The sequence below is a fragment of the Ochotona princeps genome, chromosome 21, assembly GCF_030435755.1.
Source record: "Ochotona princeps isolate mOchPri1 chromosome 21, mOchPri1.hap1, whole genome shotgun sequence".
Classification (NCBI taxonomy): Eukaryota; Metazoa; Chordata; class Mammalia; order Lagomorpha; family Ochotonidae; genus Ochotona; species Ochotona princeps.
Window position 1 is genome coordinate 12,578,000 of NC_080852.1, and position 20,855 is coordinate 12,598,854.

Below are 20,855 nucleotides of genomic sequence, written 5' to 3' on the forward strand. Positions count from 1 at the left end.
TTCAAGTCCTGATATCAGATAGAATACTTGATACCAATATAAAAGCAGAATAACACACACACGAACACCCAAACTTGTAAAATATAGGGATAAACATGAGATAATGTTTTCATTTTAAACAATCTTATGTGATATTTGGCTATTTAAATAAAAAGAAATAAAACTGGGAATTATAGACAATGTAGAAATAAAATGTATCACAAAGGTTTTCAAGAAGTTTAATAGAAACTTGTAATACAGAAATCTATATATTTAAAGGAAAATTTTAATAAGTATGTTCTCTGAATTATGGAGCAACCACTAAAAAATTAAAAGAAAAATCCAGCAAGCCAATAGCAGAGATAAAATGAAATAAAAATAAGTAACAAATTTAAAAGAAAGCAATAATATTATAAAATAGGAACAAAGAGCAAATTAAACAAATGTTAAGATGATAGATTTCAATCCACTCATTTTATAATCCCATTAAAAGTAAATGATGTAAACATTCTCGTTGAAATTGAGAAATTGTTAAACTGGATAAAATGATACTTTGAATATAAAATACAGATTGGTAAAAACTAGAAGGATTGCAAAAGATATATCATGCTAATACTAATCAAGAACTAGTAGAAAAAAGCCTAGACTAAGATTCAAGAATGAATCTTATCACTATTGTCTACGTGGTAAATTTGGAGGTTACTTGTCTTAGCTAATTTTCTACTATCTATTTAAAATAAGGATAAGATAACCATCTTATAAGGTTGTGATAAAATTTAAACGAGTTAATGTAATATATATGACCTAGTTCCAAGCATGTATCATTTGCCAAATGATCTTGGTATCCTTAAAGTTTTTAATTCAGTCTGGGCCATGGGAACAAGCCCATCTCTTAGAGGATATTTGCATTTTGTTAGCTGTAGAAGAAAATTCTATCTGCATTGTTATTTTTTAGGCAATCTGAGCTGCTGAGCTGAGGGGTTCTTGAAGAAGACCGGATGGCCTTATCTGTAAGTCGAGTTGGGACCCTCTGTCATTCCCTAGCTGGCTGGAGGCTGGCTTCACTCAGCCCCAAAGGAGAAGGGATGTGCCCCCGGTGACAGGCAGATAGCTGGAGGAGTGAGGATAGGCAAAAGGACACCTGGAAGCAGCAGGGTGTATTCTCTGTCAGTGGGCAAATGAGAAAGGAGCATCCTTTCCTGTTTCCGTTGTGACATTACGTAAAGATAATGAAACACAGATGCTCAAGATAAATAATTCAGGAGAAAACAAGAGACATAAACCCCCAGTGCCCTGAACAGCAGCCAAGATAGCTGCGTAGGCAGCCCCTGTGCACCCTTGTTCCGACAAAGTATGCATTTGAACTTTGAAGCCAGATGTGAATCCTTAATAAGACAGAAAAGATATCATAATTCCATGTGGCTGGAAGCTGTGTGATGGGTTTGACTCAAACTACTGCCTCCTGCACCTGTTTCCAACTACTGTGCCTTTTCCTTTTTTCCTGTGCAATAAACTGCTCTCTTTCTGGGTTTCCTATTTACAACTGTGACCTGACAAATCCTGAATTATTAGATGTCTTCATGACTCCTTAGATGGCCAGGTGTCACATCCTTATCCTATTGAACAATAGTATCTGATAGTTAATGGCACCATTATAATATTAATACTGTAATATTTATGAAACACTCACCACAAGGCACTGAACCAAATCTGTGGGTTGTTGTACCATGTCTAATCCTCCAAAACACCCTTGGAAAAAGATTCCACTGTGTTTTCCCCATTTGGAAACATAAGAAAACTACATTCATGGGGGATTTAGTAGTTGTCCAAGAAAACATGAAGAGTAAGTAGGGAATAGGAATTAAAAGTTACAGGCAACTTGATCCAGCAATTAAGATACCTGGTAGGACACAGTGGACCATATTAGAGTGCCCAGATAGGACTCCTGGATCTGACTTCTTTTTATTTATTTTTTTGAAGATCATTTTTTTTTATTTGAAAGGCAGGCTTACAGAGAGAAACAGAGATACAAGTCTTCTGTTTGCTCGTTCATTTCCCAAATAGCTACGAATGATGTAGGGGCTAGGCCAGGCCAAAGTCAGGCACCTGAAGCTCCATTCATGTTTCCCACATGCTTGGCAGGAACATAAGAATTTGAGTCATTTTTTGCTGTTTTCCCAAGCATATTAGTAGGGAGCTGGAACTGAAATGGAGCAGCTGAACCTCAAACTGGTACCCATTTGGGATGCCAGCATCACAGGTGGAAGCTTAACCCACTGCACCACAATGCTGGGCACTGAGTTCTGGCTTCTGACTCCAGTTTGCTATTAACAGTAACCCTGAGAGGCAGTAAAAGTATATTTTGCCCCCCCATCTAGGAGACTGGAATTGAGTTCATGGCTCCTGGCTTAGGTCTCAGCCCAATCCTAATACTTGCAAGCATTTAGGGAGTGAACTGGTGAATTGGAATATGTTCACTATTTCTACCCCTTTCTGTCTATCAGTTTCCTAAATAAATTAATTAAAATGAAATCATGGAAAGACTAATGCCAGAACCTGTTCTTTTCATCTCTATGACAGAAAATCATTTTCATGCAAGGTGATCATCCGAGTGTCTGATTGCTTGATTGATATAATTTAGCAAACTCAAGAGTTGTGGTTAATCAATGTGGGTTTCAATGCCAAAAGTTCTCAGTGTTTTGTTCCACTTTCCTCAGTTCCTAAATGGCCATAACCCTTACATCTTTTAGCCTCATCCATTACTCATTAGAATAATAAATGCTAAGAAGAATAGATAATAAAGAATAGAATAATAAATGCTAACTACCTCATGGATCCTTGCAAGGATTAGACAGATAATCCTGGTAAAGCACACAGAATAATCCTGATGTATGAGAGAATCTTGAAAAATAAATGTAATGAAAAAGTTACACATACCATATGGTGCTGGTTCGAATGCTGGCTGCTCCGCTTCCCATCCAGCTCCCTGCTTGTGGCCTGGAAAAGCAGTTGAGGATGGCCCAAAGCCTTGGGACCCTGCACCTGCATGGAAGCTACTAGTTTCTGATCAGCTCCACTGCAGCAGTTGTGACCACATGGGGAGTGAACCAATGAATGGAAGATGAGTCTCTCTGTCTTCCCCATCTCACTGTAAATCTGCCTTTCCAATAAAAATAATCTTTTTTTCCAAAGTTATACATGAATTCCAAATTTTTTGTCAAAAATGTATCAGTTCCATTTTCTATGAACTTTCTGAGATTTGCTCGTGTGTAGGGGTCCACAGATAGTAATGATTAGTGAATAGCTGACAATTGAGTAGACTTGGCTAACTAGTCTCTGGTTAAGAACCACAGTAGCCACAGCTCAGCATCTCTCATTCCCACTACATATGGGAAGCTGCCTTATAGCTCTCTGGAGACGGCCACACTGGGAGATGATATGAATGAACTACAAGATGAAATCTGTTCTGAATAATAATCAGTGATTGGGATATTTTGAATGAAATTATTTGAGTGATTTGGTGGCAGTGATAGAAGCCATGAGCAGTTTTATTCCTTCAAAGAGTCACATTTCCACAGGATGACAGAGGAAATCCTATACGCTGGGTCTGAAACAAATGAGACTACTATGCTTCTTAGAAAAAAATCACACTTCCGTGGGTTACAGTCTCTTGAGACAGAGAGCTGGGAATTTGTCCATTGAAAGCTTGTGGAAAGGTGATTCATCAAGATTAAGATGCCCACTGGGGTGGACATTTGGCCCAACGAGAAAGATACAGGTTATATATATGTATATGCTGCTCTTACCAGAGCCTGGGTTTAATAATCACCTCTACTTCTGATTTCAGGTTCCCACCAGTGCAGGACCTGGGAGACAGTGGTGACAGCTCAGGTAAGTGAGTTCCTGCTGCCTAGATTGGAGGCGGGGATTGAGTTCCTGGCTCCCAGCTTTGGTCCTAGATAGGGACAATTTCAGTCATTTTAGGACTGCACAGCAATTGGGATCATTTTCTGTATGTCTCTCAACGTTTGCTTGTTAAATAAATCAGAAGTAGCAAAGGAAAGACTTTTAAGATACCCATTAAGTTTGGGGAAGAGACTGATGTGCCAGCAACCTTCCTAGGATCCACCGCTGCTCTAATTGACAGCCCTGAGCTGTTTGTTTGTGATACATTGGGAAAATTGGGTCTTCACAGTGCCTGTGTGTAAACCAAGTTGCAATTTATGGTGAAATCAATGCCATGTATTACTGTGGAATATCACTCAGCCATAAAAAGAATGGGATCCTGTCTATTGCAATAAAATAGTTGTAGCTGGAATCCATTGTACAAAATAAAACATCAGTCCCCAAAAGACAAATATTATACGTTTCCCCAGGTTTGTGGTAACTAATATACTGATCAAAAATGTAGTGATTACAAGGAAAATTGACATTTTAGATTTGACTGCTGTTTACAGCCTTGTCTATATTCTTGAGAAACAGAGGTTTTCCTACTTACTAGTTGTTGAATTCTTTATTTGATGGAGAGTTAAGATAATGAACATAAAATAAGAAATATGTATTTCCAAAACTTAAACAACAAAAGGAAGGAGGATGAGAAGTAGGAATGTGGACTGGAAGGAAAATAGGGTAGAATGTATCATTATGCTCTTAGATCCATATATATGAAATCCATGAAATTTGTTCAGCTTAAATAATTAAATATAACTATCCCTCTGAAAACATAGACTGTGGCATCAATCATGGGTAAATAAATTATCATTATTATTACAAAAAAACATGCTACCCTTTATTATTAAAACTATCATAATAATAGGAAAGATAATAAAATGAATAAAATTTTATAACCAAGATCTGTGATTGAGGAGGAAGTTAGACTGTCTTCATGTTCTAAAACAATAGCAAACACTTCTGCACGTGAAAACCAGCACATGTTGGTGAAACAATTTTTCATTATTAATAATCAATAGATACCACAAAAGACCAACCTTATCTATCAAAAGTCCCCAAAATATAGATTTTATAAATAGCATATAAAAGTGGTTCCTAGCAAGTTTTAACACTTAGTTTTTAATCTTTTCTTGGTGCCATGTATTGCATGAAGCAAGCCTTGCCCTCTGTACTTGCCTACGTACACACATCACAGCATTGCTCTAGTTGCAGATCAGTGGACTATTTTATCAATGAGGCTGTCTCGTAGAGGCCCTTGTCAATACTTCTATGATGAATCATTTTTAGATAATGTCTAAATTTAATCTGATTTCTACTCTTCTAAAGACAGCAATCTAATTATGGGATTGAGTGCTTTTATCTGCATTCCATAGCGTATACTCTTCTCCTAATTTTGCTTATTTGCTTCTTTAGAATCTTATTTTGTGAATGTTTGTGTTTCCCACCCCCATATATGTTTATAGGAATAGAACCATATTACACGTGTTTCACTACTAGCACTAACAGGATGTTGTATTGCAACCAAGTGCTGTGTAGATTCCTATGGGCAGCAGCAAGGTCCTCATCCATCCATGTATAGATTTATATACAACACACACACCCCTCAAGAGAACCAACAGAAAAAAAAAAAAAAAGAAAGGCCAGTGAAAATCACTAGGGTCCTTACATGGCTACCCAATTTGTGAAAAAGTAAATGAACATTTGTTTTCCTTCATTGATATTAAAAATAAAATCAGGGGTAGGTACTTAGCTATGCCAAGTGGTTGAGACACCCACATTCCATATTGGAGTACCTGGGTTTAATACCTGGCTGCAACTCCTGCTAAGACACATGTTGGAAGGCTGTGATGGTGACTCAGAGAGTGGAGTTACTGCCACCATTGCGGTAGACCTCAATTGTGTTCCCAGATCCTGGTTTTGGCCATGGCTCAACTACAAATTTTACAGACATCTGGGAAGTAAACCAGCAGCTGGGATTTCATTTTTTGAAGAGGAAGCAGTTATACAAAATCTTAAAACACTAAAAAGATACTTAGCATGTTAGCATGTTGTTGGGCATTGTAATAAGGTATTTATTTGCTCTAATTAATTCTTCTTTAACACAACCATAGGAAGCCCCTATGCTTCTAAATCTGAGTGGTGAAAGATGTGAAATCTCCTCATTTTATATAAATTAAATGAAAGAAAAAAAAAGGCTTGGGAAATCTTTGCTGTAACCATCCCCTTTTACAGCTAAGGGAACTGGCCTAAATTACCTGGACATTACAAAGGGACAGAAATGATGTGCATCTGACTCTCTCCCAGTGTGACATCCGTGAGTCACTTCATCAACCTGTGCTTCTTAGGGAATGATTTCTGTTTTTTTTTTTTCCCCTGGGGGCTGAGGCCTGCAGCTAGAACAAACTCTGTGGGTGGAGCCGGGGCAAGAATACAGGGAGGGGCTGGGGGAATCCCAGAGCCTGTGAAACTGTCATAAAATGAAATGTAATTCCTGATCTCAGACTAGTACGTTTTTGCCGGTTCATGAAATTGCTTTTCCCTTTAGCTGTAGTTCACAAATCTCTTCACAGTGGTGAAAGAGTCAAAAACTGTATCTGTTTTTTTCCCCCTTTCTGAGAAAATCAGCCGTATGCAGTGGCCACAGAGGCACAATGGTGACTCTCGTGGAAGCTCTGCTCTTGATGGAGCCTGGGAGGGAAAGCAGTAGCTCACGGGGCGTTTTGAAGCCACAGGAAATCACTCGGGGGCACAGGCTGCTGGAATGCCATTGCAAGTGCTGTCCTAACACCCCTTGGGGTCCTGCAAGATGTCTCAGGGCACGTTTGAGAGCTTGCTCTTGCATGTGCTGGTTTTCATGGAGCATACCAGATGCCTCTAATTTTGGAGTCGACATCTGCTGCTGTCAAAGTATTTAACAATTGCTGATTGGTGATGTGAGCAGAATACGCTCATCACTTTTTATAGGAGGAAGAGGAGGAGGAGGAGAAGAGAAAATAGTTATTTGTCTTATTATTTAATTTTATTTATTACTTGTGTCCTATTTCCCCATGAAGTGTCTCCATTAAAGGGACCACGGTTAACTGGCCCTTTTCCCCATGATGAATTCTATAAGGACAGCTGTTGCTTCTATGTATTCACTACTGCATTTTCATTATTTGATTTGTGGGGTTTTATTTTGAGATTTATTTATTTATTTGAAAAGTAGTGAGACAGAGAAAGAGGGGTCAACCAAGAGAGCTCAGATTTATTACTTTACTTTCCAAATCCCACAGTTGCCAGGACTATGTCAGGCTAAAGCCAGGAGCCAAAACTCTATCTAGATTTCCTCATGAGTGGCAGGAACTTAAGTACCTGGGCTGTTATCCACTGACTGTTGGGTACATTAGTAGGAAATTGGATTAGAAGCATGAATTAGCCAGGACTAGGACCAAGCACTCTGATTTCATATGCAGGCATCTAGAGAAATGGCTTAACTCCCTGAGTCACCACATCCACCTCCAAACACCTACTTCTAAAACAGTCTGGGCCATAAATGGATTTCCTTAAATGAGCAAGGCCTGGGGCTGATGTGACGCCTCAGTGGCTAAATCCTTGCCTTGCATGCACTATGTTCCTATAGAGGCACTGGTTCCTGTCTTAGTTGTTCCACTTCCCATCCAGCTCTCTGCTTGTGGCCTGGGAAAGCAGTAGAGGATGACCCAAAGTCTTGGGACCCTGTACCCATGTGGGAGACTAGAGCTCTTGGCTCCTGGATTCTGATCAGCTCAACTCTAGCCATTGTGGGCGCTTGGGGAATGAGCCAGTGAATGGAATATCTTTCTGTCTCTCCTTCTCTCTGTGAATCTGCCTCTCCAATAAAAATAAATCTTAAAAAAAAGAGCAAGGCCTGGAGTATCCCAGAAAACAATGAAACATTGTATGAAGCCATAAAATACTGTTCTGCTGTAATAAGCTTTGGATCCCAACTACTCCTGGATTCAGGGATACCACTCAGTGTTTGGATTTTAAAGTGTACTGCATACGCTGGAAGCTGGTACCTCTTAGTGGGAAATTTGAAGAGTGGATGGATTCTCTCCAAATTAAAGGGAAAAGAGAATGAAGCAGACATATAATGAAATATCAAAACTGAATACAGAAAAGCTAATCCCAAATGCTTGTCCTTCTGTAACACAGGTACTATAGCACCAACCAAGATCCTCCAACTCCTGTGTCCAAGTAGCATGGATAGTTCAGATCTGCTGAGAAATGCTTAGAATCCAGCTAGCAGAGGGCACAGAGAAACAAGCAACAAAGAACATTAGCGTTATCCAATTCTCATGGAATTCTCAGTCACAAAACTCACTTGAATTCCCACCAATTCAGAAAATATAAATTCTATAGTTATGTGCAAGACTTCTAGAATTAGGTACTGATGACTCCTCATTGGCAGAATGGGTTTTTCTAGGAGTGGAAATAATAATGGATGGGTCACTTTATTTTTTAATACTATCTTTACATGAATGGTTGAAAGAAAAAGATCTCTCCTCTGAAAAACTATTTTAAAAGAAGATACAACAGCATGATTTCTAAAAGGAACTTTCCTAGATAAAATTGTATGTTTTTATTCACATATGACAAAAGAATATGTAATGGGGTGTGTGTGTGATCATTTTATTTGGGACACTGGTTTTCTACTAGAAACTTGAAAAAATCATGTCTTAAAAGCCCGGAACTCCTTTCCCAACCATTGCAACTTGTCCTCATTTTGGTAGACAATTTGAAAGAAAACCAAGAATTATGTACTTGACCTTTTGTTTCTGTTGTTGAGATTTTGTTGGTTTTGTCTAAATTGTGTTGGCCAAGTATTCTGCATTTGGATTCCACAGTGCACATAGTATAAGACAGACTAGACGTTTAATGTCTCACGCTTTGTGTATTAATAGAGAAAACAGTTGAAAAGTCATCCTGACGGCCAAAAGACACTTCTATTTTCTACAAATGCTTTTCTTCTCTCCTCTCAGAGGGGATGGTAACGCCCAAGCAGCTGTGTGCATGCACCCTTTGAAGTCCAGCTGCAGCTGCAAGAAAAAGTTTAATATTTTCTACAAAACCCACATACTTATCAATAGCATTTTGCAGCATTTCAAGAACAATTGAGCCACAAACACTTCCCACATTTTCCCTGTCTGTTGCCATAACAGTTAAAATCAGGTTTTGCTTATAAATAGCTCAGCAGGATGGCATGGAGCACTTCACTGATGAGAAACATTATAACCTCATCCATGCATCACAATATTTTAGCTACTTATTTTCTTTTCCATCCTTAATTGAGTATGTTGTTTGAGGATTTTGTTGTAAATTTTTTTTTTGGAGATTGTAGTAAATACTTGAGGAAATAACCAGATAGCCAGTGATCTCCTGAAAAAACTAGGAAGCTTGTCAGGAGAACAGGTATGCGGATATTGGATGGAGCTTCATGAATTGCATAGAGATCAAGTTTGTGAATCTGATTTCCTTAAACTCATGCTCTCATTAACAGAAATACTGTCCATGTTCAAGAACATTAATTCACCATTTCAAGTGTTGTGTATTTCTACCTCAAAGCTATGTATTAAAAAGACAGAGATGGACTGATCAAAAATGAAATAGTTGTGTGTAAGAGTTTTTCACTTTTAAGGGCTTCTTTTAATTCATCTGAAAGGAATTGGTGTCCAATGTATTGATGAACCATAGCAATGATTGAGTTAGTCTGAAAGCCTACTTTTACCTACCCGGAAAGCATTATCCACAGAGAGGACATAGCTACAAAGGCAATTGGCCCATTTGATCTCTAACCTGTTACTACTCTATCAGTTGTTACCTATTCCAAGACAGCTCTATAAAGAAACAGGCAATGTACTCACAGTTGAGATGTCTTCACTTGAAGATTTAAGCTGCTTTTATGCAGAAGAGAAATATAAAAGGCTTTGGGAGGAGGGGTGTGTGACATTGTGGCAGAGCAAGTGAGGTTGCCAGCTATAATGCCAGCATCCCATATGGACACTGGTTTGTGTCCTGGTTACTCCACTTCTGAAGCAACTCCCAGCTAATGTCCTGGGAAAGCAATAAAACATGGTCCCAGCATTTGGTCCTTTGCCACGTATGTTGGAAACCCGAATGAAGCACCACCTAATTTCTGCCTCCAGCTTGGAATATCCACAGCCATTGCAGCCATCTGGAAGAATGAATCAATGAATTGAAGAGCTCTCTCTCTCTCTCTTTGTAACTTTGATTTTCAAATAAATCTTTTAAAAACTTTCTGCAGAAGGCATTTTGTCATAGTGATTAAGATGGGCTAAGATTCATGTTTTCCATATCCGAGCACCTTGGTTCAAGTCTTGACCCTACCTTCTGACTCTAGCTTCCTGCTAATGTAGTTGCCAACAAGAAATAGCGGTGCCTCAAATAAGTTCCCGCCATCCATGTATGAGATCCAGACAAAGTTTCCAGCTCATGGACTCAGCTAAACAATGCTGTGACCATTGCTGGCATTTAGGGAGTAAACCAATGGTTGGGAGTCATTTGTCTGTGTATTTGTCTCTTTCTCTGAAATTTTTTGGGAAAAATGCAAGAAAGGTTTCTCTCCTATCCTAAGAGGAGATGATGCCTCTTTTTCTTTTCCTTTTCTTGTATTCCTGCAAACTCCTAGCTACATGGAGTTCTTCAAGCTTTCACAAGCAGCAGGACAAGATATTTCAGCAACAATAGCAGTCACACACAAACACTGCTGATTTTCTTTTGGGAGGGCTGTAGGCTACTGGGAAGGAATACATCATCTTATTTCTTTTTTCTCTTCTCTAGGAAATTGAAGCATTGTTCGGCTTTTAGAATTAAGTTGCCCTCTTCTTCAGTCTTTCGGTTTCTCTCTGTCTCTCTCTCTCTCTGCCCTAAATGTGCCCCTTCCTTCTCATGCTTGCGCATGTGCTAGCACACAATCACACTCACACACATGTACAAAACAAAAAACTCACTTATACAGTCATATAAGGATTTGCTATTGTGTCTCAGATCCTGTGAATCAGTAGGATTCATTCAGTCCATGGAAATGGATACCAGTGCTGGATATTAAAGGGGTACAAGTTGGTGTGCCCTGAACCCAAACAAGGCTCACACAAAAGAAGGAAAAAATGAGTTTCTAGAATCCCCAGAGGCAGTAGGGCCTCAATGAAAGAACATATCTTTGATAGAAAGTATCCACCAAATCCTTCATGTTTGTCAACAATGGCAAAATCTCCATGTCAGGAGTATTATGGAGGGGAAGGAGTTGCTCACCTTTGAACCATTTTTGTGATCTAGACAATTAGCATGTAAGGACCCCCATCGTGGCCTGAGAACATAGGTCCTCATACAAGTTGTCTGGACGTGTCAACCACATGACACAAAAAATGAACAAGGACACTGAAATAATCCCAAATCACAGCCAGACTTAATTCATGGCAAATGTGGTTTTGTTCTCAACTGTGGGCTGTAAATGTATATCCATTCCAAAAAATAACTGATAGACACCTGAAAATGCATACACCCATAACTTAAGGTTCATTAAAAGGTCCAGAAAGAAGGATTAATATGCAGGTGTTCATTGTGGAAATAACCCCAGAAAGCCCAAGTTTATGAGTGACAAATACTGGAAGGGAGACGCCAAGAAAATCAGAATTATTGCAAAGTTATCACTGAATAGTGGGAGTCAATCCTACTGAAGAACTGTGAGGGCCTTAGAATTATCCTGCACTTGGAGAAGAGAGCTTGGGCATGGGAGTAACCCATTGACAGCACTCATGGTCAGTACCTGCTTCCAACATGCTGCTTTAGATTTTCAACCTATCCCCATGTCGCAAAGGAGAATTCTGACCACAAGGAAAAGCCGGTGGTATTTGAGAGTTCATTCAGTGACAATGTCCAGGAGACATGGTGGGACCCAGCAGGATGCACTGCAGACTGTGAAGCAATTGCAGCTGGTTTTAGTGACAGCAATACTAATTATGACCGTGCCAACAGCTTGATTGTTCAGAGAGATGGAATTTCTTCAAGCAGAAGATATTTTCAAAGTGTGTTAGAAATAAAATCTTTGAGGTGGAATGGACCAAAAGTGGTTCAGATTTTTTTCAACTCATTTTGTCAATGACTTGGGGGAGACTCAGAGTATAAGGGTTGTGTTCATGTTTCCACTCATAATAGACATACTCTTTCTATGTGATTGGCACACACTATGTAAACATATAGAGGTCTGAGTTCCAATCCCTAAGTACCATGACCGGATGCCTGGGTTTTTAGTGCCTCTTCTCTGTGGCCATTGTTCAAAAATGAAGTCAAATGAGCCATTACACAATACATCATCAAAGTTGCAGAGTTGGCATGTTGATAAAGCTGATACTTTCATTGGGCTATGAGAATGTACTCTCACCCCTTATCTCTTTCTCAATATACCTTCAATACACAGTGAAGGGTATAAACCATTCCTCTCCCCTCACTGTGTCTCTGCATTGGTGTCTTTATTGCTTGTGGTGGAGTTGCCCATTGTACCTTCATTGGATCTTTTCTTTACTAGGCAGGCTTATGTTTATCCTTATTTCCTCTGCCACACCAGCATGCCAGGGGTTTGGTTTCTCCCCTGCAACATTATTCCCTTGCAGTCTCTCACAACATGTACATCATTTCCCATGGTTGTGTATCTGTTTTCCTTTCCTGTCTGTATCCCATCATTTATAAAATGCTTTGAGAGCAGCAGCTTTGTTTCTTTGGGGGATAAACCAGGTTGTGAGGCAGTAATAAATATTGTTAAATCTAAATGAATTTTTGAAAGAAATACTGAAAGCCACATTGTGGAGCAAAGAATAAGCCTCTGCCTGTGATGCTGGCATCTCTTATGATCACCAGTTCAAATCCTGGCTGCTGAACTTCCTGTGTGGTTGTTTCGAGGCTGGAGCCGTCCTCACTATAGGCTGGAATGTTTCTGAGCTGTCTTGATGGCTATCTTCGTATTTACATGGATGGTTACTTATGCTGAGTAAATTCTGGATGATACATAAATGAGCCAATGAAAGAACATCACACATTATTTTCATGTATTTGAGATGCATTAACTAAGACACATACATGGCCATACATTGAGGTGGCTTTGTTTTACCCCTCAAGAGGTAGAGTCATCACCATCATCATGGTGGGCACTTCCTGTTGAGCATTGTGTGCTAGGTTTCAGATCAGGTGTTTAGAGATCTTCTAAGTTATCCGAGCAATCCTGTAAGATGGGTGTTGTTATTAATCACATTTTACAATTGAGAAAATGCAAGTGCAGAGAGATTATCATTTACTCAGTCACATAGTGCAAAGTGAGAGAGTCAAGTTTGTCTAGTTCCAAAGCCCATATTTTAACCACATTGGTTCCATTATCCTCATAGAATTTCCCTGCCTGATCTTTCAATAGTTAAGATAAAGATAGTTTCAATGAATGCCCTAGAAAGACCATTCATGGCTGCCAGGCCACAAGTAAGTGTGAAACCATCTAATATTAACACAGAGGCAAAGAGAGATCATCAGGCTGCTATTAGCCAAAAGCTTTTCTAATATTTGGTATTTTGTACTTCTTTTAAATTCTTAAGATTGCATTTATCATGCACAAAATGTGAGATCCCCACTGTGTGCTTACACAAATCCTAAATGTGATCCAAAGCTCTCCTCTGGGACAAACATGAATTCTTGGGAGTCCTGATTGCCCATTCTGAGGCTTTGGAAATTGAGCTGATTTTCTGTCCCACTGGAGAGCCAGGTTTGGTTTCTAAATGATGGCAAAGTAATGGACTACCCTGCCCCCTAGTGGGTAGGATCTGTGCCGCTGACCTTGGTTCTGAAACAGCAGTCCATCAAGTCACTACTGTGTCTTCTTTGCCTAGAACTTTAAGGTGCTGTCCAGTTCTGGTCTAGACCAGTGTTCAGTTATTCTTTTTCTGTGTCATGATAATAGTAGTACTGATTTCATGAAGTGTTGATGGTTCTGTTTCTTCTTGTACTTATTATGTTTGGTGATTGGAAAATACTCTTTTCATCTATGCCTTCTGATCCTAATGTTCATGTTGCTTTGGGTTTTGCTGTAGTTTATTAAAAACTCCCAATTAAAATGTGGGGCAAATATACTGGAAAAAGTAGAATAAACACAAAGTAGGAGAAATAAATGAAAGCTTTGTAATCAGTCTGACCATGTTTGAATCTGAGCTTTGCTATTTAAAATCTAAGCAACCTGGGGGAACTCAAGCAGTCCTTGGGATTCAGCAGTGCCTAATTCAGAGAGTAAAGTGAAACCTGGAAGAAAATGCTTGTAAAATGTTCAGCACAGATCTTGGTTCTGTAATAGTTAATATCTATTAGGTGGTCATTTTATGACAGCTGTAATTATTTTTTAGCATTATTATGATTTTGTACCAGTCATGAAAACTCATTTTGATATAGTACCTGCCAAATACGTGCTTCTTGTAATTGATATTTTGAGGAGAAATTCATGAAAATGTTAACTGTCCACTTCTTCATTCTTTACACTGTATGAGATAAGGTATGTATGCAGAACACAGAATATCTAGACCATATCAGCTCAGCTGCTTCCCCCTGGAAATGTCAGCTTCACTTTACTCTCATTTATTACAGAAGTTGGTAGAAATTATTCTTGCAGGAGGCTTTGCCTCCTGAAAAGTTGAAAATATTCTTCACTATAAACCCATGGATCTTTGAAAGGGATTCCATTGTAAGAAGTTTTCTTCCCAAGGAAACTTTTCTGCCTTCTTTTGTCTAGAAAAATTAAACGTAAGTATCTTGTAACTAGTGTAGTTTTCTGCTTACTTGCTAAGAAATGTATAGTCAAATTCATCCTTTGATAGCAGGAATGAGTTAACATTGAATGCCTAACATTGCCTATACTCACTGCCCATTTCCCCTACAGATCTATATTATAAATTTTTCACTGACTGATTTGTTGGTCTTTGCCTGTATAGTCAACAACAAATTCATTTGTATCTTCTGATTCTTTAATCAGTGTGTTATGTCCTAAATTTGTCAGCTTTCATAAATATATGCTTGGAGGGAACTATATATTTTTGATACCTACGTAAAGTATAATTTTGTTACTTAATCTATCCCATGCATACGTGTTTTTGAGAAGTTCTTAATGGAAAATAAGCAGTTAGTCTTTATACCGGCACAGATGAAAAAAACCAAAGCTGGAAAACTAGGTTAGTGTGCTTCATTCAGTGTTGTCTCTTATACGGTAATTACAGTGTTTAGCAGGGATACCAGAAGAGACACCTGCTGATAAGGTTATAATCCTGGGCACTGGCTTAGACTTACATTCTTACTACTTGTGTGATTTGGACAAATTGGGTGGTTTTTTTTTATTTCCCTCTTATCTGTGAATCAAGTGGTCATGAGGATTAAATCTATGATTAAAGGAGATTGGTACACAGTAGGTACTCAGTAAATGTTAGCTGCTACTGTTTACAAGGACACAAAATGCTGACATTTTTACCTGGCCACCCTGTTTAAAATTAGAAAGCAAGAAAATAAATAAAATACTGCACACTTTGGTTTTCCTCCATGTAACAATTATCATTGCCACAATATGATGTGATTTAATCATTCCTTTAAAAATTTTTTTCTCTAGCAGAATGCATATTGTCAACAGATACTTACTCATATTTTTAGCACCTTGTAGAATGCCTTACATATAGTCAGTACTTAGTAAATGAATCAATCATTGATAAATGAATCAATTCATTGATAAATGAATCAGTGAATGAGTAAATGAATCAATCATTGATAATAGTATTTGGGGGAAGTAGGGTTCATTGACAGAGAATGCAGTAATACTCACCACAATATTCAGATGACATTTGGTTTCAACTCCCAGATTCACCATTTACAAATTGGGTGGCCTTACTCAAATTACATTTATCAGTTAGTCTGTCTCCTTCCCTACTGAACTGGACCAAGGCTTTTTCTGACTCAGGGAAAGTGATTCACATCAAGTGAAAAGCACATTGTTCATACTCAGCAAATCATAACTAGGTTTATGTATCCCTAGTTTGATACCTAGCATCGTTTTTCAAGGTCCTAAGAGTTTTTCACTGGACTATTGGCAAAACTGTAAGGGAATTGTGCTTTTGTTTCCTCTCTTATCAATGTTTTTCCCCCACTAAAGCTATTTCTCCATCCGCCTCATAGCTCAAGAGAAAACAATGAGAATACATATGCTTTATATGCTTGTATCTTCATTTGTAAGATGGAGCTGAGTCATCTGTGAAGCAAAGTCTGTGATATGAGTTGGGACTTTCAGAGTTTTGTGTCTGCCATTTGTCCAACAACCACTATTTGCTGGATCAGTATGATTTTTCTCTCGTCTTACCTGCATCCAACCTTTGAGAATATTGTCTGGATAAAGTCATCCCAGCATCTTCAAGTGCTGTTTATGACACATGGGAAGCAATTTAGGGAGATGAGAACCTAAGAAGCTGGAATGATGATACATGTGTGCTGCATACCTAAAGCCATTTGCTTGAGATGATTTAAGCATGGAATCATTGTTACTGTCCGCGGAAGCAAGGTCTGAGATTTTTACCCTTATACTCGACTTTGATAATATCAGAAAAATTGCTGAAGACAATGGCTACAAAGGAAGGAAAGGAAGAGTTAACTTTTAAATTTGTGAATTTGAAGATTATGGGGAAATTTGTACTTAGAAAAACATCTTAAGAAATGATGGATTGGGGGAAGGAACTTGGAGGGAGCCCAGAGCCTGTGGAACCATATCATAAAACAATAATAAAAATATTTTTTAAAAACAGAAATAATGGACCAACTTTACAGATCAACTTTTGAAGCGCAAAGACTCAGATCAGCAATTTTGTTTACCAGAGTTGTCTGTCCTGCGGTGAGTCCCTACTGACCAGAAGCATGGTGTCTCATTAAATAGCCAGCTAATTGCAGCTGAAGGTTGTACTTAGAAATAATCAGATTACACCTAAGGAAAAAAAATATTTATCAAGTATTGACAATATCTTGTTAGCTTGCAGGATGTTCAAGATACTGTTCCTGAATGACAATACTAAGCAGGACATCTTAAGTATGTCAGAAAGAAAAGGTCTGTTAATATATTCAGCGTGTGATACTTGAGTTACAGAAAGTACTTTGGGAATTTCCTTGGGGAAAATGCTGTTTCATTTTATTCTTCTGTAAAATTATCTAGATAAGAGCAAGATTGAACTCTAGTGGAGAAAAATCTGAACTACAAGCTGCTTAAACAGCCCTGTAGAAATGAAAGAATAGCTGTGGATTGCTCTGCCTAGATAAGGCTGGGGAGGCTGCAGGCCTGAGCAATTGCAGCAGTCTTGATCCTAAAAGAGGAGTCTGTTTGTGAGAGCCCAGGTTTCCTCCCATATGGTGGGACTGTTATGGCTGCATCAAGGCAGCACGCTGTTCTAGGGTAGATGCCAAGGGATGGTATTTTTAGTTTTCTCCAAAGCAACCACTGAATATATTGAATCTACAAGGATAGCATTCATGAAGTAATGGTCTGAAAATAAATTTTATGAAGAATTCCTTAAGTCAACCTTGACTGTAACCATGTTAATAAGAAACAGAACCAGTCAGAATTTCATTCATTCCACAAACCTGAATGAAACACCTTCTTTATGTGAGATGCTGTTTGAAAACACGAAGAAACATTAGGCAAGTGTCTTGCTTTCCTGAGTGAAAGATAATTTCCCTTTTGTGCAGAAATGAGGCATAGAGAATTTGCATAGCTGAATTTAGCAGACTGAAAAACTTCCACTGTGAGCAGCACCCATCTCCTCCTTTGGAATTGCATACTATGAACCATACCTGCTTGTTCCGGTATTTGTACTGTATCACACTGGTTCTTAGTATCTTGCTGTTACTGAAAGCTAAGATTCTATATAGGTTTCATCCAAGAACTGGTACACATTCATAAAAATCTATGTGTATCTCAGAATCAAGGGCACCATTTGCTGTTGTTGCTGGCTGCTTAGACATATATTTGTAATCCTTTAAGATCTGAGTTGACTGCTTAAGATCTGAGCGGACAGGCTTTTGCTTGTCGTCAAAGGGTATACTTTACCAAGCAGAAAAAGCAAAATGTTATTGGCTGTTGTATTAGCCTTTTGTTATTTTTCTGAACTACCCAAGAATGGCCTCTGAGAAAGGAATGCGGCTTACTATGGCAATTTTGGAGGCTCATGGACCAAGATTTGGTGGCCTCACTGATCTGGAATCAGATGAGGGTGATGGGTAATAATTCTAACGCAGCTTTTTATGGCATAGATGCTGCACATCCTAATGTAAGGCTAGCTAATCCTCCCTTGCAAGGGAGGATCGCATGGCAAGACAGGAAGCAGAGTGAGCTGCATGCCTAATTCTGCTTTTATAATGAACACACTTACGAGAATTATCTTTCAAAGGAACTATCCAATGACCTAAATATCTCCTGCTGTTACCTACCTCTTAGAAGGCATCTATAGACCAGCTGTACCCTTAACTGATTAGTCATTAACATTAATTCATCAACCGATAGTGCAAGACTTTGAAGACCAAGGCAAAATTATTACTCAGATGTGTATTGATGACCCATTTTGTAAAAGAGGGCAAGGAATTAATTTTCTTATGTAATAGAAATCAGGGAATAGATGGATCTGACTCCAGGGAAGACTGAATTTAAAGAGTTAAATGTTTTATAGCTAGTGTTTCTTCCATTATTCTCAACTATTCACTTTTTTCTCTGCTTATGTTCATCTGTAATTAAAGCATTTCCCTGGGTAGCATACCTCCTCTGTTCTAAAGAGACTTTGGGCAGCTAGGAGTATAGGTCAGGCCATGTAGGAGTTACAACTGTTGACCAATGGCCTGTGAGACAAACAAAGTTTGGATCCCAGCTCCATTCTTTAATTCTCAAGGATGTGCTTTGATAGGCAGCATTGGTTCATGTACTCGTCCTTTAGACAAATAATGAAGCACAGTGATTGGCTAGCCTTATACTAGGATGTGCAGCATCTATGCCATAAAAAGCTGTGTTAGAATTATTACCCACCAGGAAACCATTTCATTTTAAATCTATGCTAGGAGACTCTTCATAGAAAAGATTCTGTGCTGATAGACATGTAAGAATTTTTAAAATAATTTTAATCCTGGGACCAGTATCATCACTTAAGCCATCACCTGTCATGCTGGCATCCCACATGGGTTCCAGTTTGTATCCAGATCCTCCACTTATGACCCAACTAACGTGCCTGGGGAAGCAGCAAGCACTTTGCCCACTGAACCCACTTGGCAGACCAAGATGAAGGTCCTGCCTTCAGCCTGGCCTAGCTTTGACCATTACACAGCCACTCAAAATAAACCTGTGGATGGAATATTCGTTTCCTCTGTATTTCCCTCTATCTCTGAAATTGAGCCTTCCAAGCAAAATAAGTTTTTAAAATCATTTAAAATTAAACTGATCCTTTTTTAAACTATAGAACTGCTTAAAACCTTTAAAAATATAATACATGTTATGAGTCTTAAAGAAATGGATATGGGATGCAGAATTTGTTATGCATCCTTTCTGTCCCTAAAATATTTTATTGACATGAATTTTGTGAAACAAGAATTCAGCACTGCACATTGGGGACAACAACTCTAGAGAAAATAATTTGATGTTGATTATCATTGTTCTGGAGACTGTACAGGTTGTTCTCCTAACGTTAGGTATTGCCAACCTAGATATCTGTCCCTTATAACTGGTATGTCTGATTAGTAGAAATAGTCTGATGGCTATCTTACATTTTATCATTTATTTAGCAAATATTTATTGGGTACTTGGGCCTGGTTCTTAGGTGCTTGGGAGAGCAGTGAATATAAACCTGAAGAAAATGAACCCTTGGAGAATGATGTCCTGGTAAGGGTACAAACAAAAAGGAAAAAAAAATCCAGTCAATATATAGTGTTAGTGATAAATGTGCCATAGTTGGGGAAAATAGGACAGAGGGTGTGCTAGACGATCTGGCGTGGTCATGAAAGTGTTTATGGGAGAGTAAAGTGTGAGCACTGTTCTGATGGCTGTGTAGGAGCTCTGTAAGTTGCTACGCTGGGGCCAGCCTGTGAGCACTGCTTGGCTCCACCACTTATTGCCAGCTTCTCTGTGAGTCAGGTATATACTGTTAAAATTCTGTTGATAATCCTGGTGCTTAGATACAGGATTTTTATAAGCATGAAAGGGTCTACACAGACTATTAGAGCAGTTTCTGGCATTCCACAACCACAGCAGTATTGTCTTAGCTCAATAAACCTTTTAACTTTTTATCTATTTTTTATAAGATTTAGGTGGGAGGGTTTGGGGAGGGGTGGGGAGAATCCAAGTACCTATGAAATTGTGTTACATAATACAATGTAATTAGTGAATTAAAAATAATAAATAAATAAAAAATAATAGTTAAAAAAAATAAGATTTATTGATTTACTTGAAAGTCAAAGTTATAGAGCCAGAGGGAAGGACAACAAATCTTCCTTTCCTTGATTCATTTCCCAGATGAATGCAATGGCCTGTGCTGCACTGGACTAGGCTGGGTTAATGCCAAGAGTTTCATTCAGGTCTCCCATGTGGGTGACAGAGGCTTAGAAACTTTGACCATTTTTTACTGCCTTTTCCAGGCCTCTAGCAGGGAGCTGGATTAGAAGTGGAGCTGCTGGAATACAAACCAGTGAACACAGGATGCCAGGATTGCAAACAGAGCTTTAAGTGCTGTTGTATAACACAAACACCATCCCCTATTGAGTGAACATTTTTCTTACTTTTTTTCTGTCCCTAATCCTCACCTTCCATCATGATACACTATCAAATGAAAACTAAGAGATACTATATTGACCCTCACAATAAAAAG

The 20,855-nt window shown here is 38.6% G+C and overlaps 1 long non-coding RNA gene across 1 annotated transcript in view; it reads left to right on the forward strand.

Moving 5' to 3' along the window:
- The first annotated feature begins 930 nt into the window (after positions 1-930).
- LOC131482826 (uncharacterized) overlaps positions 931-20,855 on the forward strand; it is a 91,836-nt gene continuing 71,911 nt past the window's right edge. The window contains exons 1-3 of the long non-coding RNA XR_009247330.1: positions 931-989; positions 3,827-3,870; positions 13,344-13,431. This is a non-coding gene — a long non-coding RNA (uncharacterized LOC131482826). The remainder of the gene's footprint in view (positions 990-3,826; positions 3,871-13,343; positions 13,432-20,855) is intronic.